This window comes from Chinchilla lanigera, unplaced genomic scaffold (genome assembly GCF_000276665.1).
Source record: "Chinchilla lanigera isolate Chin_1 unplaced genomic scaffold, ChiLan1.0 scaffold00041, whole genome shotgun sequence".
In the NCBI taxonomy this organism is placed as follows: domain Eukaryota; kingdom Metazoa; phylum Chordata; class Mammalia; order Rodentia; family Chinchillidae; genus Chinchilla; species Chinchilla lanigera.
In genome coordinates, this window is record NW_004955442.1 from 5,923,281 (window position 1) to 5,948,140 (window position 24,860).

At 41.8% G+C, this 24,860-nt stretch overlaps 1 protein-coding gene across 1 annotated transcript in view; it reads left to right on the forward strand.

Moving 5' to 3' along the window:
- The window catches only part of Cpped1 (calcineurin-like phosphoesterase domain containing 1), a 125,330-nt gene that overhangs the window by 25,226 nt on the left and 75,244 nt on the right, over positions 1-24,860 (forward strand). The window lies entirely within an intron of this gene.

Here is a 24,860-nt window from a genome sequence, read left to right on the forward strand (position 1 = left end):
AAATGCTCTCGGTCCATACACATCTCTGTTTGGTAACGGCTCATTCCTTCTCCTCAAAACTATTGTAGTATCACTGAGCATCAGAAAATGCACTCATTTTATATTTAGAATGTAGCAAGATTAATCACAGTAATTAGACTGAGCTACAGTTCTGATTATCTGAGTTTAATATGAAAAATGGACCAAATTCCCCCATGTCACATTTTTACATTTCCAGGAACTAACTTGAACTGTTTCCAGATAGCATGCTCATAAATGTAGTCTTCTCCCTTCTCCCTTCTTACACTTTTATTTCTCCCATATTTGTTGATCCTTTGCCCAATTGCAAGTTAAAGAAGTCCAAGTTAAACTGGCTTCCCTTTTGTTTTAAAGGTACACATTGCCTCATGGGACTGTAAAGTTCAGAGAATGATCTGGGCTTTAGGTACAATTGAATATAAGAGCTCAGAGGTTGTTGTCAGGACTTGGTCTGTCATTCACCTCTGATTTCCTCTGATTTGCATACACATTCTCTCTAATGGCTCTTAGAGGTTGTAAGTTTATATCCTTTTTAAAAAATTTCCCTAGCTGGGCATGGTGGCACATGCCTGTAATCCTAGCACTCAGAAGGTGGAGGCAGAAGGATTGCTGTGAGTTTGAGGCCCGCCTGGACTACACAGTGAGACCTGTCTCAAAAAAAAAAAAAAAAAAAAAAAACCACAAAAAACTCAACAAAAGAAAATGTAATGAGAGTCAGGGGCTCATGTGGCCCCTAAAGCCAGACTGGGCTGTGAGGTCAGCCCTGCTTTAACCACATGGTCTTCTGAAGAATAGGAAGGTTTCTCTAAAGAAAAGTAAGATGCCAGAAATGAAAAAACAACAATTAACAGATATCTTTTGGGACTGCGTTCCCTTTTTCTTTTCCTTTATTCTCTGACATCTTTTTCTTCCGGGCAGGGCTTAAGCCTTGTGAACAAGTATAAGCAAGTAGAAAGTATCCTCACCCACCATGGAGGCAGAGCTGGGTCCCCTGGCCTCTGCCCCTTCCTTATGTCCATATCTCTTTTTAGTGGAAGAGATGACCTGAAGATCATGCCAGAAACTTCAGCAGTGGCTGTGAATATTTGTTTTGGGATAACTTTGCTTGTGAACTGGGACCTGCCATGATTTCTATTTCCTCTGGAAGCCAAAGCACTCTATAGGAAACCTGGGTGCATCAGTTTATACTCATAAGGCTCCTTTGTTAGCAGCCTTTCTGTCCAGAACAAAACCCAGAGATAGGCTGTGAGAATGGAGAAGAGGCAGCCAGAATTTTCCTCTCCAAAGTGCAAGGAATGTAACCAGCAGGGAGAACCCTCATTCTCCATTTACTTGTATTTTACACCAAGTTTCGCATGTGGACCTGACCATAGTCTTGACTCTACACAGTAGAACCCAGAGATACCACATCCCTAGGGTAGCGCCTGTCCTAGAGGAAAAAAGGAACAGAAGTCAGTAAACAAAGCCAAGTCAGAACCTAGGGCTGCCAGCCCTACCATGTGCTACTGATGTATGTGTGAATGCAGATAAACCCCTTATCTTCTTAGGACCCCAGTTTCTGAGCCAAGAACCAATGGAAGCAGCAAGAATTTAAAATCTCAACTGTTGGGGGCTACACGGTACAGAGATCACACTTCCATACCTCTGTAGTAAAGGTTACCATCCCAGAGGTTCTGTACAGAAGAACATTTGCAAGGGTGGTCCTGAGTTTGTCTTGTAGAGAGGCAAAGTCTTAGCTGCTGGTAAAGTCTTAGCTGCTTGTAAACTTGCCCACCCTCAGTGACTTGTGGCCTAGAGTGTGGCCAAAATCCTGCACAGGAACTGTCTGCAATTCCTCAGCTTCTGAAGGAGTTGGAAATCACAGAAGACTAAGCTTCCTCAGAGAAACCAAGGCAATATGTTAGTTGATCAGATTATTGCTACTTTCAAGTGGTTTCATTTTGCAGTTAGCTGATTTCTTTGGGATATGACCCTAAATGCATATTGGCAAGTACTGTCACTCTGGACCACACAGCAAAATTTCTGCTTCTATTGGACTCTTGAACATAAGATTTCAAATTTAACCATTACTGTGTTATGTCCAGTCATTTCTTTAAAACAGACTCATATGGAGCTCGCTGGGATTATGTAACATGTTCTTGTAGCTGTTTACCGATTTGTTCTGAGTTATGTTAATGTATTCACTCATATTTCAAAATCAGACTTAAAATAAAAACTTTCCTTGCAATTACATTTCCTCTGAAAATATACTGAACATAAGTAAATAAAACATACAGTTTTTATGATCAGTCCCACCCGTTGGTCAAAAGATGTTGTAAATGTGAACTGGCAAATTTCGAACATACATTTCATATTCAGTGAGAGTGGAACAAAATTCATAATCTCTTCTGAAGATTTGGACTGTTGGGTTTTCACTGAGCTAGTGAGAGGACTGTAACTGTTCAGAATATTGTGGTCTGAGAGTAAACAGAATGTTTTTTAAAACTACTTATCATTTTTTAATATGCAATAAGTGGCTTCTCTCTCATTTAGCTCAGATGGAGGGGCAGACACTAGAAAAGTAATTATTTGCTTTGACTGCTTAGCACATTGTTAATTATCAACTGCATATATTGATAGGCAAATAAAATAAAAAAGCTTACTTTTAATTCTACTGTAAATATCTTGGACCAAGTTGATTTAAGTTTAGAATGAAGCAAAAGAACTTTCAGAATAATGTTTTATTTGTTTGTTTGTTTGTTTGTTTTTGTCTTTTTGAGATAGGGTTTCACTATGCAGTTCAGGCTGTCCTTGAACTTACTTTGTAGCCCAGGCTGGCCTCAAATTCAAGTGATCCTCCTGCCTGAGTCTCTTGAGTGCTGAGATTACAGGTGTGGCTTACCATGTCCAACCAAAGTAATGCTTTTTTAAATGAAAGTAATAATATGCTTTTCCATTATTTCATCATAATGTTCATCATAATATTCGTTCATCCACAAATATTCATTGTGTGTAAAGTGCCAATTACAGAGGTAGATGTTGTAGCAATAATAGTGGAAATCAGAGACCAGGTCCTTCTTTGGAGCTTGAGCTTAGCAAGGGAAGCACAGAAATGATGGAAAGAAGAGTGACTAGTGCCAAGGCCCACAGGGACAGCCCTAAGAAATTCAATATCCTTTGTTTTGGACAAAGTCCATTTGTTTTGAAACACATGTTTTTTATCCTGCCGACATTTTTGTGGTCATCTAGGTATTTTCTTATTTTATAATGCTTCCCTATGGGATTCGCTATATTAAAAGCAGCAAATGAAGATCTGTACAAATATGGAGACCATTGATTTTCAATCCTTCACTCTTAAGCCTGGGGTTACTTTTGTTGGTCCTACTGACGTTGAGGCATCGACCCACGGATACTGTCCCCAGGAGCCTTGTTAGATTCCAGTTGTTACGTGTGGAGCTGACAAATCAAGATGTGATGGTACAATTAGGGAGCAAGAGAGTGCTATATGCCAAACTCATATCTGTCCAACCCTGTTCATTAAAAACTACTGTAAACTAAACATGATGATAAGGATTGAGTTCATCCCTTGAGGTAAAGTTGCCCAGAAGAGTCCTTTGTATTGCCTGCACTTGGAGAATGATGGAGTGATTTAGTTTCAAGTGGTGATGTTGCCTCACATTCTCCCCTATTCTTTAAAGGAGGCAAGCCCACATTGGCATTATTCATTAGATTGTGTATTTGTTTCTTGTAACTGTTATAGCAGCTTACAGCAACTCACATGTAGTCTCTTAAAGTTTTGGAGGCCCAGGAGTCCCAACATGAATCTGCAGGGATGTGTGCTTTCTGGAGGTTCCAGCATCTTTTAGAGATTCCATTCTTGGCTTCTGGTCTCTTCCTCCACTGTTAAAGCAAGTGACACAGCATCCTCTCTCCTGTCTGACCTCTGTTCCATCTTCTCACACTCTATTGCTGTGACTGTCCTACTTCCCTGCTGTACAGACCCTTAGCACTACCCAGGATCATCTCTCCAGCTCAACATGTTAACTAAATTCCCCTTTTGCTTTGGAAGGAAACATTCAGAAATTTTGGGAATTACATTTGGGCATCTTAGTGGGGAAGAGCATTATTCAGCCCACCACAGGTATCAGCACAGCATAGACAGAATTAAGGGGATTTGGGAATTTATTACCTACCAGGATCTGTGCCTTTAGCTCACCTGCTCATGACAGTCTTGCAAAGGAGATGTTGTTATTTTTAATTGACGGGAAAACTGGCTTACAGTCCTAGATGTAATGGACTCAAGTTCATGTGTTTCCAGTCTTTATGCACTTCCTGCACAGCCTTGTTACTCAAAAGGTGGCCCCGGAGCAACAATAGCTAGAGCTTGTTAGAAACACAGAATCTCTGCCCACTCAGAACTGGCAGGTCAGAATCAGCATCTTTATGGATTTCCCTGGGTGAACCTTATGGCCTATAAAGTTTGAAAAGCAGTTGCTAGACTAAAATGCATAGGGGCCCTATGTTTGCTTTTTGTTTTGTTGTTTTGACTTTTCAGCATATATATGTAATTTTTTGTGTTTGCCAATAGTTTATGAAAATTCCTTTTAAGCATTAAAGTTGATAATATTTAGTAAAAGGTGAAAGATTTATATGACCTGAGGAGTACATAATTCTTTTTTCTTTTCATACCGGGTATCGAACTCAGGACCTTCTGCTTGCCAGGCAGGGTCTTATACTACTGAGCTGTATCTCCAGCCCTATGATCTGAAGAGAAATCAGAGTAAAGTTAATGACATTTATCAAAAGAACTATCATGCATTTAGGCTTACAGGCAGCTTCCAAAGGAAGTACTTTTTAAGTTTATAGATTTTGTTTTGCTTCTTAAACAGATTGAATTACTGAAGCAGGCTTCCCTCTCTTATAGAACCATCCACAGCAGGGCATTAATAAAACATTCAGGAAAAAAGGCATACATATATGCTTTAAAGGATCTGTACATAGTATAATTCAAGAGAACTGAACCTTTGATTTGAGTTATGTACCTGTACACAATCCTTTATCTGCCATTCGAAGACTCAGAAAGCTCTGAAAATTAAGATTTTTTTCTTAAACTTGAAACTAATTTGGTTGGCAGCCAAACTGCCCTGGACTGACGTGAGATTGTTTGTAGTCTTTATTTATCTTAGAATATTCATATTTTGCTAGCAGATATCCCTGGGTTTATTACAGGTGCTGCTAGAGCCCCCATTCAAGGTATTTTTTATTATATACTCTGTACCTTGTATTACCATTCTAAAGTTTGAAGAACTCCAATTTCAAACACGATCTGGTCCAGAGAGTTTTGAGTAAGAATTTATGGATCTGCAGAATTGATACTTTGGGATTTATAGATGAAGAAACCTTTTATCACTAGAAGCAGAAGCGTTTTCCTCTTTCTGATTTAATGTTCTTCCCTAAGTTAACTTCCAAATGTCTGTTGCACAGTACCTATATTTTATTTTCAAAGTTAAAATGGTCCCACACATCTTATGGTTGAATTTTTGGGACTGTTTCTGTTGAGACCAAAGTGACTGAAAATGAAAATGGAATTGAATTCAGAAATGATTCTGACAAATTGGAGGAGAGGGTGCACGCACAAAGATGATATTTGCTACTGAAAAGTGCAGAATAATCCACTTAGGTAGAAAAGTCTTAGCTTCAAGGTAGAGAAGGGCTGGGCTTCTGCAGATATGGCTGTGGCAGGGGAGATGAAGCCAGTCAGTGGAACAGTGGTGAAGAATGGAGGATGCCATGGGAATGTCAAGTGGAACTCCTGATCTAACGGGATCATGCTTTTTCTTAAGGTAAAAGGCCCAAATGAAATCTGAAAAGTCAAGTTTCATCTGGATCGATACCCTTCTCCTTAAATTAGGTCCAACGGCGGGGCCAAAGTTTCATTAAGAGTAGCCATAGCCAGATGAACACCCAGACTCCCTCCTGGCTCAGAGATGTCTGTGATGAACATACAGAGTTGGGAGATAAAGCTGTTAAGGAAAGATGGGCTACTTGGTTGTACTGCGCTCTGAACAAAGAACAGAGCCATTTGTCCTTCTGTAATTCACACCATCTAAAGAGGTCGGTACTCGTTTTTCTCAGTCTGGGCAGGCACAAACACATGAACATAATTCTGGTATAAGATGGACCCTGATAAGCAAAGCCTTAGCAGCATAATTTTATTTATTTGTTTATTTATTTATTTTGAGTATTTAGAGATAGCAGCATAATTTTGAAAACTAAAGCCAGGATCAAGGCTCTGGGCAGGAAAGGGGCCTTATCACATCCCTCCAACTTCTGTAAGTTCACTTTCCCCCAGGCTTAGTTCTAAGTTCCTGGAGGAACATCTCATCAATGGATGAGAGAGAGAGACAGAGAGAGAGAGAGAAGTGTGTGTGTGTGTGTGTGTGTGTGTGTGTGTGTGTGTGTTTGTATGTGTTATCACTGTTAAGCATGTGGAAGGTATTCAGTGAAAGCAGATCAGACAAATCAGTGTGTTTTCTAGATTCTTAGCAAGTAGCTAACACGTAGTAGGTACCCCACAAATTTCTAGAACAGATAAATAAATAAATTTAACAAATCTATACTTATGTTATATCAGGTACGGTTCTCGATTTTTGTACTGTAAAGTGAAATGGACAAAATCTGTACTTCATCTTAGAAATGAAGAATATGGGTACCTAAACACATGAAAAATGTTTCATTCTAATCTTTTGTAGGGTTCAAGCTAAAGTAGATATGGATCTATTTTGATAGATTTTTAAATTATGCAAGCAAATATGGGTAGATTCTCCTTGTAATGTTTTCAAACCTACATGTAAAATAAATCATGAACCTCCTCCCCAATTCCACCCCTTGGGGTCTCCACAGTTAAAAATGTACATATAACAACCTTTCCTTAAGTCTTATTCTGTGATTTACTTTTTACCCTTCTACCGGTCTGGAATTTCCAGTTGCTAGTGCAGTTAGTACATAGTAGATACATACCGAGCTTTTACTCACTGCACTGCATTCTGTGCATGGGAACTTCAAAGTTGGTTAATCCACCTCTCTAATCATAACTAGGAGTGCTGATCTCCCTGAGATAACTTCAGGTTGGTGTTCAGCTAGACAGCCCTGTTGTGAGCATCGCCAGACAGGCTCTTGCGGAGTTGGGCAGCCCAGTGGATGTTTTGAGGTTGGAAATTAAGTGCATCAGCTGGGTTTGGGGTCTGCTCTGCCATTTGTGCTAAGCAGATGCTTGTCACTTCGCTTTTGGATTTCCTGGAGGGCCTCTCTCAGGGACAGGGACTGACTCTTTCCTTCCACGTGATCTGTTTTGTGCAACTCATGACCTCAGCCCCTGTTCTATAAGCAATCAGTTCCTATACTGCCAACCACATCACAGAAAGTTCTTTTTGAATAGAAGCCCTTTTCTCCATATGCAAGTGGGACTTTTGTTTTGTTTTTAAGAAACTCAGTTAATTTATATTCATTTCCTCAGCTCTGTAATTAGCCTTAAGTATTTAAGTACCTACTCCAGGCTCCAAGAAATGCCAAGACTTAAAGACAATTTACCATGTAGTTTACCATACAGTTCTCTTTACCATGTAGAAACACAAAGGGAGTTTTTTGCATGAGAGTGTGGCACCTTAGTCAAAATACCACCGGGCTCTGGATTGGCCCAGGGCTGTCTGCACCATTCCAGCAGGTCATGTGTGGCTGAGTGCTGAGCATTACCCTGGGAGCAATCAGCCAAGCCCCTTGGCCTCCTCACTCTTTTGCATCCATTACGAGTGCTGTGAAAGCATCTGAGCAATCAGTGGCAGTACCTCCCTTCTGCTGAGGCTGATTAAAGCAGTTTGAACTAATTTACCTAATATTACTAATTAGGGAACTTGGAGCATTACTTGAAAAGTTGTTTCTGATTAGGTGTGTGATCCTCCTTCCACCCTGCCAGCATCTGTCACATGGTGAAAAGGCAGAGGAGCCTGGCTGCCTGCTGTAACAGTGTCAGTTCTTCCGGGGCAGGGCATCTTAACCCATACTGTGCTTTGAGCTCCTTTGGCAGGTTTGTGAAGTCTCTGGTAGACAGAGTCATGTTTTTAAATACATAAAATGCACAGGACTCCCAAGGAAACAAATTAATACTGAAATAGTTATCGAAATATTTTAAAAATTATGTGCTAGAATAATATATGTTTCTTTGTTGATCTGCTATATAATGATCCAGTATATAACACACTCTTAACAGCAAGGCTAGTAACTACCCTACTTTCAAAGTGGTAGTGAATTTAATATGTTCTGCAGGATATGCAGCAATTGTAATGTGATGGGGAAAAAATCCACGTGGTTTCTGTGGATGAGAAAGTCATTAATACATACCTCTCTAAGTTTCTGCTATACTCATAATAGGAGATGCTAGATATTAGAAGTTAGTGCAAGTCCAATTTTTTCCAAATCCATGGTCACAGGATGAACCCCAGATACCCTTGGCCCCCAACTAGGAGCCTGTGCATGTATGCAGTTCCTCTCATGCTTTGACCAGTTGGGGCTGGCTCTTCATCGTCAACATTGTGGATGATCAAGGTGTAAAGTCAGTGGCAAAAGCTCTACTTTTAATTAATGGCCAGAAGCCTCCTTAATTGTAGCTAGGGAAAGGTGGATATTCGATTACTCAATGAAAAGAAATGATTAGAGCTAAGTAATAGAGACTAGTTAACAGTTGTCTTTTGACAGTCTTTCTCTTTAGATTTTAAAAAAAAAATAGATTTAAAAAAAATTTTTGATGGCCTTGCCTTATTTGTTGTGTGAAAGATTTGAGAAGGCTTAAAAGGAACAAAAGCATACAATAAGAAAATATAAGAAATATAAGTCAGGATCACAGAAACTATAAGTGCACATAAGAAGTCAAAATCAGAGGCAGAAACAAGGGGGACAGATCGTATGAGTCCTGGTGGTTCATTCAATTAAGTTGAAATTTTAGCCAGAAGGCATTGTCAGCAAAGCAGAATTGTAGCCATATCTAAGAAAAATATGGCTTTTCCTAGAAAACCTTAGATTTAAAAGCAAAATTTTAGATTTTCTTCTGTCGCTAAGGAATAGGGTCCAGAAGGGAGATTCTTAGAGGCAGGTTTCAGGACCTGGGTGTGGGGTGGTAAGTAGGGTTGCAGCAGCGGATGAGGCCTGTAAATCAGGGTGTTTGCATAAATGCCTTAGGGAATGCAGTAAAGAGAAGATCCACAGTTCTCATCCAATCCTTTCAAGGCTCTGGGATAGGTAATTACCTGTGTGAACTGCGCTGGGCAGGCAATGCCCAGTAAAATATTCCTGGGTATGTATGTGCGGGTGTTCCCGGAAGAGATGTGGACCCCATCCGGAAGACCAGACCTCGTTTATGTGAGAATGAGCACCAGTCCACTGAGGGCCCAGAGAAAACAAAATGGGACACAAGGAGAAAGTGGCCTCCCCTTTGAGCTGGGACATCCATGTTCTTCTGTCCCCAGACACCAGCAGACTCCGAACTGAATCACACCACTAGCTTTCCTGTGCTCCCAGGATGGGCACCCCTGAGGAGCCAAGGAACAAATACACGGCTTTTTTTCAGTCTGAATGCTTCTGTGTTCTGCTCCCACTTGGGGGCTTTTTTGCTTGCAGCAGCAGAGCATGACCCGGGAAGTTGTTAGGCAACAGCCGGTGGCAGGCTGCTCAGACAGACTCTGGACCAGCTCTTTGAGCAGAAGAGCAGTGAGTGCCTTCCCCCGTGCCCATCCTGCGGCTTTCTGGAGCTGGTGAAGGGGGCTGCAAAAGCTTGCAGAGGCCCCTGGCACACCGACGTGGTACAGGCAAAGCTAATGTCATCTAGCTTTTGCTTAGCTGACTGGAATATTTATGTCTTCCCTTTATTGTTGTTTTTGCTCTAAACACTCATTTCCTGGAATTAGAACATTTCACCTCCTTGATAGACCTATTTTCTGCAACTAAATGAGATACTAAAAAAGGTCATGATCCCAAAAGAGTTCAATTATCAGGTAATTGGTCTAGTGATAGGAATGCATAGTGAAAAATATAATGTGAAGTTGGAAAATGGAACATTTACATGCTGAAACTGCTGAGGACATATATTTTGCAACCTCTAGGATTTAGAAACTTGCCTACATGTTTCAAATTCTGAATTGTTCCCCTGTTTCTGATAGTATATTGGAAAACCGCTGCAGGTCCTGTTCAGCATATAATTTTGGTTTGTATAAAAAATTTACTATTCCTTGCTTTGTTCATATATTACTACGGTGAAATATTGCTACCATACTCTATGAATACCTTTTGTGAAGAAATTTTGTGTTGATCTGGAAGGTAGCAACTTTAGAAATTTTACTTGGGCAATATGCCTTCCTTAATCCTATTCTTCTTTCCTAAAAGCGCATTAAAGCAAATTTTATATGATGCCAAAGCCCCTCATTATGTCAAAGAGTTAAAGACTTTTTATTAATTGTATGCTAAGTTGTTTAATAGTACAGACTCAACAGTGAGTTGCTATAAATACTTGGGAGCAGCCGGTATAATAAACTGTAGCTTTCAGATACAAAATTAAATGAATCTTGTCTAATAACATGTGTAATTTGAAAACTGGTAGAACCCGATTAAGCTTGATCTGTTAGCAATGTGGTGCCAGATCACTACATGACTAATGTTTATGCCTGCGAAGTTTTAGATCAGTGAATTTACATACCTCAATTAATTAAGGAAAGATACTGAAAGCATTAGAGATGAAGAAGATTATGGCTCTATAAATTCTCTGGTACCAGATGAAAGTAAATGTGCTTCATCAAAGGAGTAAGTCGTTTTCTTAAGTTCCACTCATGGCACCTGATGCCACCATATTCCCAGTCCTGGTGGGAACATCGTTCACAGGGCAGAACGCAGTTTCCTGGCAGATGCACCCACCTCTTCCAGTCACTGTCAGTTGGAGTTAGGACTTCAGTTCATTTACTCATTTGTTTTCTACTCATTAAATGCAAATATATCAGCAAGGGTCTTACTCTATTTATCAAGAAACAAGCAGTGTCTGACTTCAGGAAGTGCACAGGTTAGTCAGGGACAGGAAGCATAAAGATGCATAGGTAAAACAAAACGACGGCCCTGAGAGTGACCCGGTGTAGTACAGTGCTATGAGGGGGAGTCATCATGAGTCCCCCATCTGGTGTGTAAGCTATAGACAGCTTCTATAATGCCGAAGTAGGGCTGGGTAGCTCCACCATGCTTGTGGTTTAAAAAAATCAAATTGTGGTAGCTGGCATGGTAGCACACTCCTGTAATCCCAGCTATACGGGAGAGACTGAGGCAGGAGGATCACGAGTTCAAGACCAGCCTGAGCAACTTAGTGAGGTGCTATTAAAGTTTCAAGAAGAGTTGAGAATACAACTTAGTGGCAGAGTGTTTGTTTAGCATGCATGGGGCGCTAGGCTCAATCTGTAATAACCCCCAAAATAAAATAATATAAAAATAGTAATAAAAAGATACTTGGGGGAAAAAAAGACCAGATGTTTCTGCCACCACTGACCTATTTCTCAGAGGAAAAAAAAAGTACAGTTCAGGGTTTTTCCTGAAAAATGATGGAAAATTGTCAAAGTTACATCCGCTTGTATATATACAGCTTTTTATTTTTAAAAAATGCAGACAGGAGCAAAAAAGACGGCATTTGCTTACCTTATTTTTGTTGGCATCTTTCCACAGCAGGATGTGCAGATGTATTTCACTCTCCTCAATGGCCAGGACACCAGCAGATATTTAAACAGTACCCGTCTGGTGGACACTGAGGTCTTGTCCAGTGTCCTGCCATGACCAGCGCCAGGGAGTCCTTCCTTGAACCCACACCTTTATACTTGTGCAGCAGTTAAGAACATGGGCTGGGAAGTCACAGGGCTTAAATTTAAATCCTGGCTCACTTGTTTACCAGCAAGATAACCTTGGATGAGTTATTCATTCTCTCTATAGCTGAATTTCCTTATCTGTTTAATATGGATAATAATGGTATCAACTTAAGTTTCACATAAGAATTAAATGAGATGATCTATAAAAACATCCTTAGAACACTGGCTGCCATTCGTGCCCTCTAATAACCACAATCACTTCTACCTTGTTTTAAAATAATGGCTTTATTCATTTGTAATTATCATCCAGTTCATCTGTTTAAATCTATTGTTTCCAGCATGTCCACTGTACCAGCGTCACCACAGTCAATTTAGAACACTTTCATCAGCCCAAAAGGAAACCCCACACCCATTCCCCGTTCCCCTCCACTTCTTGTGTAGCCCTACATTTTCCTTCTGTCGCTTTGTCTAGTCTGGATATTTTATGTAAATGGAATCATACAACGTGTGGGTCTTTGTTTCTGCCTTCTTTCACTTAGTACAGTGTTTTCTTGATTTTTCCCTGTAATAGCTATTTATATTCTATTTATGAATATGCCATACCTTATTTATCCTTTATAACTATCTTTTACTGTTATTCTGTGACAATTTAATTTTTACCCTCATTACTAGATAATGCTCCTAGTGGCCCAAGAAATCTGTGTGTTACATGCCCTTCCCAAAGAAGAAAAAAAGAAACAGTGTTTTTAATGAGGAATTTAAAGTCCTTAAAAAACTAGCAGAAGGAGGGTCCAAGAGTGACTCACACCCCTGCCTTTAGGCACACCCCAGATCTTTATCTCAAAAAGCAGAGGATCTGTTGATTTACTATAACTGTTCCTCTTGTTTTCATTATCAGTTTTAATCATCCATGTTTTGTCTGAAGATGATACCCAAGGTTTTGGGTACTAGCAAGTAAGTTTGCTAAGTTGAATTATATTGCCAGTATCCACAGCATTCTCTTACTTCTTAACTAGCCACTTTCAAAAGTACAGTTTTCACTGACTAATTCCGTATCAGTAGTACACTTAAGTAGTCACTGGAAATTGGGAAGATCTTGTTATATATATGTGGTAGTACTCGGCATAGTGAGAAAAACTACACCATGTAGTGTCTTTGTGTAGACAGGCAAGTTGTCAGATCAGCCTGCACAGCACTACCCAGCAGGTGGTCCTGATGCTGTGGCTGCAGCTCAGCTCCACACCTCAGAGCTTGGGTGGACCATTCTACACCCTTTGCTGACTTATACCCATCCTAGGGTAAATCCTTTCATCTGCTGCCCTCCACTGGGCCAAGGCTGCATAAAAACCATCCATAAAGAGGGTACTGAAGTGGGACAAGCATCTCTTGCTCAAAGGTGATGCAGTAGCCCTAGATGCCTTTTGGATCTGAACACATGTGTGCAGAACGATCTTTCTCTACATCTACATCAGGGCAAAGCCACATTTTGCAAATGGAAACAGGATGCTTAGTTACAATGTAGGCCATCCTGCTAGCCCTGGACCACATCAGCATTATTGGGTTTAGTTTAATAGGAAGATACTGGCATGGGAATTACTGCTCTTTGTCTAATATACTAGGGCAGCAGTACTCAAAGATGTCACATTTTAAAATTTCACTTAACAGTAAATGAAAAACAGTCCCCAGAGTCCTTGATCCAGGGATCTTTAAACATTTGGCACTTGGTGCAGGTATAGGAGATTAGCAGCACTTCTGAGTAGCTGGGCTTGTCATTCTTAGTGATCAGGCTTGCGTGGGGCATACCCCGAGACCACCAGGTCCCCAATAACAAAGAGCACGTCATGTCAGCGTATCGGTCTGCAGACTTCAGTTAGGATGAGTGTGACCATCCCACACAAAATCTCACCATGACCACCTTAAGTTCTTTGTTCATTTTGAGATATAAAATTATTTTAACTTTAGGGCAAATTCAGCAGTCATTTATCTGGAAAAGACAGAACTGAGTACTTGCTGAGGACATTTATCTTTGGCCTCCCAGTACCTTTATATTACCTATACATTGGGGAGTTCCCTCCCAGATGTGTCTGGGAATGCATGGACCACCTCTGTGATAGGAGCCAGATACCCTGATGCTCTTTCTAGTTTCCTTGCGGCTAGGACTTAGCCCCGTGACCTGATCTTTGCCACCTAGATCTACCTGAGCCAGATTTGACTTTTCTGCTGTGGTATGAGGAGGCAGTTGTTCGTCCTGCAGGTTGGAGGGAGATGGCAGCTGCCCCCCGTTTGCAGAGGCAGCCATGGCCCAGGGTTAGCACCCAGCCCCTGCCACCAGTGGGATCAGTGGGACAAGCCAGAGCTCTGTGCACAGACGTGCATTTCTCCCTGGGAACAGTTTTTTATGTGATTGGAGGACTGGTTGCCTCTGCCGTCTTAGTCTCCAAACCTGATTCTCAGATTTCCATGAAGAGTCACAGATGACATCCTTTGATATTGCTTTAAGTAGCCAAATCCTTACATTTGCGATGAAGAAGCTGACTGACGGAAACTTCCACAGACACATCTTCTAGTTGCTTCCCAAATTATGGCTGCAAGGCCACCTTTTAATCCTGTACTTCCTGCTAGGTACATCTGCCTGGCCACACAGCCCACACTCAGTGCCAGTGTGAAAGCCACATTTACTCTCCCCCTAGGGTTTCCTTTGGTTTGGTGGCAGGCGTGCCATGGTTCCCTTGATCATAAGGAGGTGCCTTTATGGCTTCCTGCTGGCATCATCTTGCCTGCACACCCCATTCCTGCACAGTGCTGCCCAGGGTCCTTGTTCTTCAGACAAATCCCAGTGGAAGCCCTTCTGTGTTTCTTTCTTTTTTAGGCAGGATGAGGCAGGGATTGACAGCTCTGTCCCCACCATCATCCTCACCACCCAAGTTTGCATCCCAGATTCATCCCAGAATGGCTGCATGACCTTAGACCTCTTCCTTTGTAAATGAGGTTAATAATGGTACCTCCTGCAGAGGCTTGCTATGGCAGTGAGACAGATGAGACAAATCATGAACTAACAGAACTGGCGAGGAGTAAGCATGGTGTACAAGGTGGCCTTAACAGTCCCTCCATCATCCTGCTCTGCCATCCTCGTTGTGTCAGCTCCAACTCTGTCATCTCAAAAACTTCTCCAGAACTACAAGCTTTTAACAGTTATTTCTATTGTAACCTATATAACCTGTCTACTTCCTTAATGAGGTACTACCTTGGGTCGTCATCAATTGCTGTTTGCACCAGGAACGTGGTCTAGTGTGAGTCTGGGTTTTGGACTCAGGAGATAGGACTAATTAAAACCATGATTTCAGACCGGTTAGTTGGTAAACATAGAAAGTTGCCAGGGATACAGCTCAGTGGCATGGGGCCTGCCTGGCAAATGTGAGGTCCTGAGTTCAATTCCCAGTACCAAAAAAAAAAAACGAAAGAAAAAGAAAAGAATACCTCTATCAATGGACGAGTGGGAGGATTAGCAAAGTAATGAACAGGAAGCATGGAAACACATTATCTAGTATGTAATAAGTGCTCGGGAATTGTAATGGTGGGATTGGTGCTGTTTCTTATATTCTTCTAGACTGTCATTTAGGCACTGATTGCCACAGGCAGGTTCCTGGACCTCAGTGAGCCTCTGCTTCCTTATCTGCAAACAGAAGTGAGGCCCTCTACAGCCCTAGGTTGTTTGGAGATTAAGCAAGATCACACATGGCAGGCTATGTGATGGACAAAGGTGGTCGTGGTAATGGGATGATGTCGTTGTTTCCTTTATCCTCATTTGACAACAGGCTGGACCACTTGGTACCATGTCCCTTTTACTGCAGGAACCAGAGGCATGAGTAAAAAAAAGAGCTTTGTTGTCTCTTTCGTTTGACTCTCCAGTTCCTATTCTAGTTACTCCAAAATCTTTTGTCAAGTGACAGACAAGATATTGTATGCAAAAATGTGGATATTTGACTGCATGATTTGTCCAAATAATTTGTTTCTCTGCTTTTCCTTGCTACATATTTTGCTGTGTTTTAGAGCATTACTAGCTATTGATGAAATTTATTTGAAAACATAGACATTTCAGCCAAATGCACTGACACACCACTGTCTCCTGTAAATAATAACAGCGTTTTAATTGGATATCATCCAATAGCATGCTAGGAGGACTCACTAGTCCCTTTTTTCTAAAGGTTGCTATTAGGACTCTTCTGGCAGACCATCAGGAGAGAATGAAGCCTATCATGGGTGTATAATTGTAGCACTTCTGCTGGTGAGGCCCCCAGTGGGCCTCTTGGGGGAGAATTTGTGCAGGTAGAAGGCCCTTGTGTGACTTAGCTATAAGCTATTCAAAGAGAGGCCAGTGGAAGCTGCAACTATGTGGGATTTATTTTCCATCACAGTAAGGTTTTCTGCATGATTCAGGTAGGCAATCCCTGCAGGCAAACTGCATTATATATACCTCTTAATATTACACTGATGTTATTAATAGTTGCACTCTGGAGGTCTGTCTTACTCCAAATCAAGGTAACCATTCAGCCTCATTTGCTTGGGGTTGTCCTGATTTTAACACCCAAAGGTCCTGGATCCTTTGAAACACCTAAGCCCTGGGCAAATCAAAATGGCTGGTCACTGTCGAGGTGCTTAGTCGTCCTGCTATATACTAGGATTGTAGTTTGTGAATATAAATGTTTTTCAGGAAATTGAAATATTTTGGAAGAAAGATATGGAAAATTATGAATACAGTGTTTAGCATAAATGCTCAGCATTCTGTAGGAAAAACAATCAGGGCATGGAAGAACATCATAGTTGAGGTCTATAACTTTGATCTCAAGTCAAAGTTGTGCCTTACACTTGTTTAGGCACCCTTCTACCTAGTTATTACTTTGCCGACTGGTCTTCCTAGTACGTCTTAGATTACTTGCTATTGTTAAATAAATACATCCCTACTGCCACTTATCCTGGAGCAGTTTGCATGTAATTGCCCCCATGAGATGCAGTTGGTTCACAAATCTTTTCTATAATTTGCAACATTTGCCCTTGTGATTTTCAGCTTGAGACCTGTGTGTAAGATCATAGCTGTCTATGTCCACAGCTACTAAGTGTGGACCGCATGCCTTTCGCAACCTGCCATTCTATGGACCTCTTTCAGCTTCTCCGGACCTGGACTAACTCGTGATTCTTGTAGAGTTCCCCTCCCAGCCCACCCTCACTTGCAAATTCTGCTTGTTATTCATGGTATCCCATGGAAGATTGCTTCCAGGACCTCTCATTTCCCCAAAGACAACAAAACAGTCCTTTTTCCAAGTTCCTTATAGGAATTGACACATTATTTGCACGTAACCAATGTACATACTCCCATGTTTTTAAAAATTAATTGATTAATTAATTAATTAATTTTTTTTTTTTGAGACAGGGTTTCACTATGCAGTTCAGGCTGGCCATGAACTCATTTCGCAGCCCAAACTGGCCTTAAACTCATAGCAATCCTCCTGCCTGAGCCTCCCAAGTGCTGGGATTACAAGCATACGTCACCATGTCCAGCCTCTCCCCTATGTTTTAAAGCCTCTCTAGATTACATGTAATACCTAACTCGGTGAAAATGCAAGAAAAAAACTCTTTGCGTGTTCAGTACAGGGCCAGTTTTCTTAAAACAGTATTTTGTTTGTTTTTGGTTGAATCTGTGGATGGGAAGTTCACAGACATGGAGGCCTGTAAGTGAGAGAATGAATGTTATGTGGATAGGAGCCCCCTCAAAAGTATTTATCAGTTGCAAAAATGTCCTAACATCATGACAAGTGGGCAGGTAAAGGTGCATACTGAAATGCTTATAAGGGGGGCTACCCTGAGACAATATCCATTAATTAATGCTCGTGTGTCACTGGGGTAGCAACCGTAAAAGTGATGCAATTCCATAGCCAAAAAAGACCCTTCAGACATCACTTGGCCCATTTTTGCTGCTTCCCATCCAAGAAAGAAAGCTGTTCATCTCAGCCTGAGTGTGCCACAACCTGTCTGTGTGTCCTTGGGGAAAGAAGTTTTACAGGGAATCTGACCCACCTTCTTCTGATGAACTATAATATTTTCTTTAAGTTGGTCCATTGTGAGGTCCAAGAAAACCTGACATTCACCCTTTTGGCTTCTTCCTCTCAGCCAGGAAGAAATTCCTACAAAATTAGATTTTTATAAATAGAATGCACCAAAGGATCTTCAGGGCCCTGCAGTGAATCCTTCGTAAGGTGAAGAATCTACTTGTATGGCCTCTCATCCCCTCAATTTGTTCCATCTGATATGTGTAGAGCAGATTTAGAAATTGTGCCTCCAGCCTGGCGTACTGATTGGGACTGCTGTTGAGGAGGATTGGTCCCCAGTATAATCTCACTGCCGCAGACTTTTGTTCAAATGAGCCAGGTCTCATCTGGCTTGGGTTTGGCTGGAAAACATCTTGTCACAATAACCTAGAGATGGAGCTAGTTTTGTGATCGATATTTATAATTTCATTTGCTATCAGAGACTCTAAACCTGCTGCAGGTGAGCTCAAAGGCTGCAGTGTCCCTGAGTGTGGCTGCACATTACAAGATGCAGATTGGGAACTAAATGTCCTTCAGTTGTCTTCTCCTTGAAAAAGCTATGCCATTCAATGAAGTAACAACACCAGAAAGAAGCTGCAGAGGCCTCCATGAGGCAACCTTAGTCATGACGGGGTGACCGAGGTTCCTGTCAGTCACCCAAAGCTGTTCTTGGCCATTTTGGTTGTCGTTCTTACCCAGGTTCTCCACACCGTGCACTGGAGAGCCAGGACAACTTCCCTTTTCCTGGGTCAGTCACCAGGTAGGGTGATCCCAGACGACATGGGGCTGGATGTCCCAGAAAAGGGGTTGTTCCCACTGGGAGAAGATCCAGATAAAGCAGGCAGTCGTGTGTTCCAGGTGAACAACGGAGAGGAGGGCAAGGGTGGGTGGGCACTAGGGCTACTGGGGAAAGGGGAGTTGGGAGGTTCTTGGACAAAAGTGGTTTCTGTTATAGGAAACAGAAACCCACCCAAACTCACCTATGCAAAATAATAATAAGAGGGTACTGGAGACTTAGGAAGCTTTCACAAAATCTAGGGGCAGGGGCAGGAAAGAGACCTGAGCAAGGAGGGGGAGTCTGTGTATGGCCAGGAGAGGCAGTGACCCCTGGGACCACATGGCCTTTCCTTGTCCTCCTCCTCCACCCTTCCTTCCTCTCGTCTCCCTTCTCCCCCTCCTGCCACCTGCTCCCTCCACGTCTCATTCTCCAGCCTTTCCTCTGCCTTCTTTGAAGACCAGCTTTTTTTGGTTTCAGGGGACAAACAGGATCATCCCCACTCTGCCTTTGTGTTATTTCACAGCTCAACCTTTTAAATAGAGCCAGTGATGTCAGAAGTTCCAGTGTCAAAGTCCTGATCTTAAAAATGCACTTGGCTCTTGTGGCAGATAGGGTGGAGTGTCAGGCTTTGGGAGCCGCCCAGAGGATTGGTGGAGTGCTCTTCTGGATGTGTCTGGGTGGTCCAGGGAGGTGTGACCTTTGCATCTAAGTCTGGCCCCTCCCTACTTCCTCTCTGGCTTTCTCCTCCTGCTCTGCTTCCCAGCCTCCGGTGAACTAAGTAAGCAGCGTTATCCACAACACCCTTCTGCCACGGCTGCCTTGGAGCCAGCCAGACATGGACTGAATCTTCTTACAGTGTGAGCCAAATTACACCTTTTTTTTTTTTTTAAATTGTGGGTATCAGGTATTATGTCCGACAACAGGAAAGATACTAGAGCTCAGGGGGCATCAAATATCTGAGGGATTCCCAGGGGGCAGGTCCTCCTTCTTCCAGGGGCAGGGAGGGTGCTGGTATCTTCCCTGTCCCTGGAGTAGAAGAAAGGATTTTTCAGATGTTGTTTGAGATTCACTGGATGTAAGCAATGGAAACCAAGTGACCAGTTTAAAAAATAAAAAAGAATGAATTGAAGAGGTCAGAGGTGGTTCACAGGATTGGAAGGAGAGCTGGAAAAGCAGGCCTCAAAGAAGCAGAAGTGCTGAGGAGTGAGCTGGGAAGCGGAGCTCATCAGAAGCCATCCCAGGACTGTCTGTGAGGGGCCTGCCGTGCCCCTTGGGGGCCCGTGTGTCGCCATACTCAAGAATGAGTCCCGGGAGGGGATGTCTGGTTGGCCCCACTGTTACACACATCTGCACCTCCCAAGTCCCGGACAGCTAGGAGGAGGCAGTGCTGCAGCGGTGCTGGGGGCAGTTACTGGAGGAGGGAGAACCACGGAGCTCAGAGTGGCATTACTCACAGACTGTGCCACTAAGGGACCATCAGAATGATGCAGTGGCAGGAAAGCCCTAAGGTGGCCTGAGACAGTGTGAGGACCACTGGAACGGATGGGTCAGTCTGGGGCAGAGGGAGACAGAGGACCTCTCTCTTTTTATTTTGTTTTGGTGCTGGGGATGGAACCTCCTAGGGCTTCACACATGCTCTACCATCAAGCCATACACCTGCAGCCCCTTGTATGTCTCTCTCTCTCTCTCTCATATGCTGGAAATTGAACTCAGGACCTCACGCTTGCAAGGCAGGTGCTGTGCCGCTGAGCTGGATCCCCAACCCTTGTATCTCTTTTTTATAAGCCCTCCATTCACAAGGGCCCCACCCTCTTGAGCAAGTTACCTCCAAAGGCCCCAGGGGCCAAGTACTATCACCATGGATGTTAGGATTTCAACATTCAAGATTTTCAGAGGAATAGTTTTGATGATTGATAAAGTAATAGGATAGTCAAAAAGTTTTCATTGCAAACTCACACTACACTGAATTTATGATACTTCAGATATGTAGAATTTGCTTATGGGAACATTTTGCTGTCTGTCTTTAGCTTGTAAACCGGAAAGGCAAGAGGGCTTGGAGTTGCTGTTGCCACACAGATGACACAAACATCCCTGCAGTTTTTTCCTGCCTTGGCCTATATGCAGGAGTCTCTGTTACTCACGTGTTACCTGCCAGGATAACCCCAAGCAACTGATATTCAGAGCCGAATAAACTTGACCTACCCAAAACTGATGCTCATTGATTTCTTCCCTGACAAGCTGAAGGCAGCTGCGCTGAGCAGAGACACAGAGCTGGGGCTGTGTGGGCGCTGTGGAACCACACAGGCTCCCTGTCCTGGGTGTAGAGGACGAATGTTTAGCACGGATGGTGGCCAGCGAGCTGCCAGCAGCAGTACAGATGCACGTTTGTGTTGCAAACCAGCATCAAGGAGGCTTTCTAAGATCTGACGGACAGTTCAGATCTTTTCATAGACATTCTAAACGGAAGAAAAAGTCTTTTTATTTTAAAATAGTTCTTTACCTCTGCTGTATCCCCATTGTGTTTGACTTTGTAAAATGGAACTCATTTACCAAGAAAGCTTTATCTTCAGGGCAAAGTTGCGCTTCTCTACAGAGCCATTTGGAGTGCAGCAGGAAATGTGGGCCTGGGATCAGACGAAACTGGGTTGGATTTCTGGCCCTGTATCTATTACCTTGGTGACTCTAAAACTTTCTTTTTATTTCCAGCTCATGTTGTTTATTGAGTTGCACAGGATAGGCACTTTCCATATATTTTATCATTCAGTCTTCCAAAGCATATTGAGGATTAAGCATTGGGCTACATTTATAAAAAGTTTTACAGGCTTTGGTTTATTAGACCACCTGAAAAGCATAAAGTATACCAAAAATAGTCTAAAGATTAATATATTGACTATGCATGTTTCTACCAGCTGCTTATAAAAAGAAATAAAGCATTATCATTTTCATTAAAGCTTTAGTTAGAGATTAAGGACATTTGACAGAAAATCCAAATAAAAGTGGCATATTTAAGAGAAGAGTTTATTTTTCCCTCAGGTAACGAGAGTAGTTATTCTCAAGACCCAGGCTTTAAGCTTTCTACTCCTTCATCTTGAAGGTGTGGCCCTTGTCTTCATGGTTACAAAATGGTTGCAGGTACTGTAGTCATCACATCTACCTTCCACAAAGAAGGAAAAAAACCAATGGCACAAGAGACTTTCAGGAGACCCATTCAATGACTTCCATCCTAGAAGCCAAATTTGTACTTGAAAATATAGTTTTAACAGAAATTATTTTGCAGCCAACATAATATAGGTTCTGTTAGTAAGGATGAAAAGAAATATTATTGAGTAGACAACTGGCAGCCTCTGTGGATGCATTCCCATTTTCCTCCAGAGACAAATACTACCCAAAATTAAGAGACTTTCCCCATTGCCATCTCTTTCTATGTTTATTATATGTGTATGTGTGTGTGTTCTTCAGAAACATATAGGTTTATCTTACATGTTGTAAAACTTCATCTAAACGGATTCATATCCTGCACATGTTCTTCCACAAGTCATCCTGTCCAGCTCTATGTTAGAGTCTTCCATATTAGTTTGTGTCATTCTTATTCCTTCCTTTTCACTGTTGTAGAGTATTCGAGTCTGTGACAGCACAATGATGCCCTCTTCCATTGCGTTGTTGGTGGACATACAGGTTACTGTCCGTTTTCTGCAACCACCAACCAGGTTGGTGTGAACTTCCTTGTTTTTCCTGTGCCTATGAACTAGAAATTCCACAGTAATCACATAGGAGTGGGTTTGCCAGGTTCTTGTGTACTGGGTGATCTTTATTGGCAATATTCTCTACAAACTTGTTGTATTAATTTAGCAAAACTGTATAAGAGTGTCTCCTGGGCATTTTCTCACCAACACTTGGAATTTGGGGGTTTCTTGTTTTCGCCAATCTCCTTTGCATAAAGTAACACTGAATTGTGTTTTCCTTTTAGTCTTATGAAATACATTTTAAAAATTCCCATATGTACAGTGTACATTTTTAAGCAGCTTTATTGGGGCATAATTAATATAATGAACTGCACATATTAAAAATGTGCAATTTGAAAGTTTTTACATGTATACGCTATGAAACCATCACCATCACAATAAACATTGGCATCACTCCAAAACTCCTCACATCCGTCTGGAATTCCTCCCTTCTCAGCCATCTCCTGTCTGTTTGCTGGTGACTGCTACTCTGGTGTCTGTCGCTGCAGATTAATTTGCATCTTTGCTTCTGTATTACAAGTCAAATAGTAAAGGGTGGACCAAAAATAAGATGTGTGTTTAAATTAAAAAATTATTACAATAAAAGACACATGGCCGTTAACTAGTCCCCCTCAAAGTACTCCCCCTCGCTTCAACACCCATATCCCATTGTCCTTGCGCTTTCTGAAGCAGTTCTGGAAGTCCTTTTTAATGAATGCCTTTATAAAAAATATGGTGAACGCTGCTGCCAAGTACCATCCAACGGAAAGGCAGGCTTGTAAAACCTTAACGGTGTGTCCTCATCCACCTTACTCATCAGATCTGGCACTGTGCTACTTCTGGCTCTCCTCCAAAGTCAGAATCTCTAACAGACATTTACTCATGAAAGGTAAATGTTTTTGAATCAGTTCAAGACATGAAAGCACCACAACTTCACAGGTAAAGACACTCACAAAAGAGGACTTCCAGAACTGCTTCAGAAAATGTCAAGAACAATAGGATAAGTATGCTCCAAGTGAGGGGATATTTTGAAGGGGATTATTCACAGTGTATCTGTACTGTAATGCATTTTTAAAACTTTAAACATTCTTTGCATTTTTTAATCACACTGCATGTGCCTCTTTTTTGGGCTGGTTTTTCTCACACAGTGTACACTTTTGGGATTCATCCCTGTCCTTGTGTATAGTTACAGTTTATTCCTCTTTCTGGCTAAGTAGTTTTCCATTGTGTAGGAATCTCATCATGTGTTTAGCTGTGGTCCCCTGGGTGGACATTTGGTTATTTTCAGTCTTGAGTCTGACAAATAAAGCTTTTGTGAAAATTTATGTAACTTGTGTGGATATAAGCTTTCTTGGATAGATATCTACAAGAGTACGAGAGGAATGGCTGGGCTGAATTGGTATAATGTCTTTATTAAATGTTGTGTAGAGTTCTCCAGTAAGGCCACATGGACCTGGATAGTGTCCCTTTCTGTATAGATTTTACAAATTTAATTTCACGTGTAGCTGCATGGCTTTAAGGGTGTCTTTTTCTTCCTGACCACTTTTTGGTAGTTTGTGCCGAGAACGGGATATATTCATTTACATGTAGTATGATTATCAAATTTATGTTGGTGGGTTATCAGGTTGCTATTTGCTTTCAATTTTTCTATCTATGCTACATTCTCCCCTTTTTTTTTCTCTCCTCCTGGCTTCTTTTGCACTATATTTTAGGATTCCATTTGAACACCTCCTAGCTGCCTCTTGCTCTTCGATGCAGTATTTTAGTGGTTGTGTTAGCATTCATAGCATTCATCTCTAGCTTATCACAGTCCCCGTTGTGGGGACACCATCCCCCATCCTGTGTGTCATAAGAACTTTATAATAGTAGACCCCTGTCTCCCATTCCTGGTGTTTGTGCTGTTTTCACATATACTTCACTCCTACAGATATAAACCTTGCCAAACACGTGATGGGATACGTGTATTACTTTGTTCTAAACCATTTTCTTTCAGAAGGTTAAGTGATAATGGCAAATGCATGCTGTGTGTATCTAGCAGTTAATATATTGGGTAGCTTCATGCCTTCACCTGGATCAGATTCGCATCTGGCATCTGATTCCTTTTGCCTTGGGGACTCCACTCAGCACTTTGTCACTGCTCCAGCATGGGACTGCTCTGATGATGTCAGTGTGTCCATGAATTTTACTTTGCTTTCTTTTTGAAAGCTATTTTCACCATAAAATTATGAATTAACAGTGATAATTTATTTCCTTCTTTCAGTACTTTCAAAAGGTTGCTTCAGGATTTCTGAGTTTTTTGCTTTCACCAAGAAATTACTGGAATCCACATTCTGTTCTCCTTTCTGGATTTTTTTTTTCCTCTTTAGCATTGGCTTTAGGAGATTTGACTCTAACATGC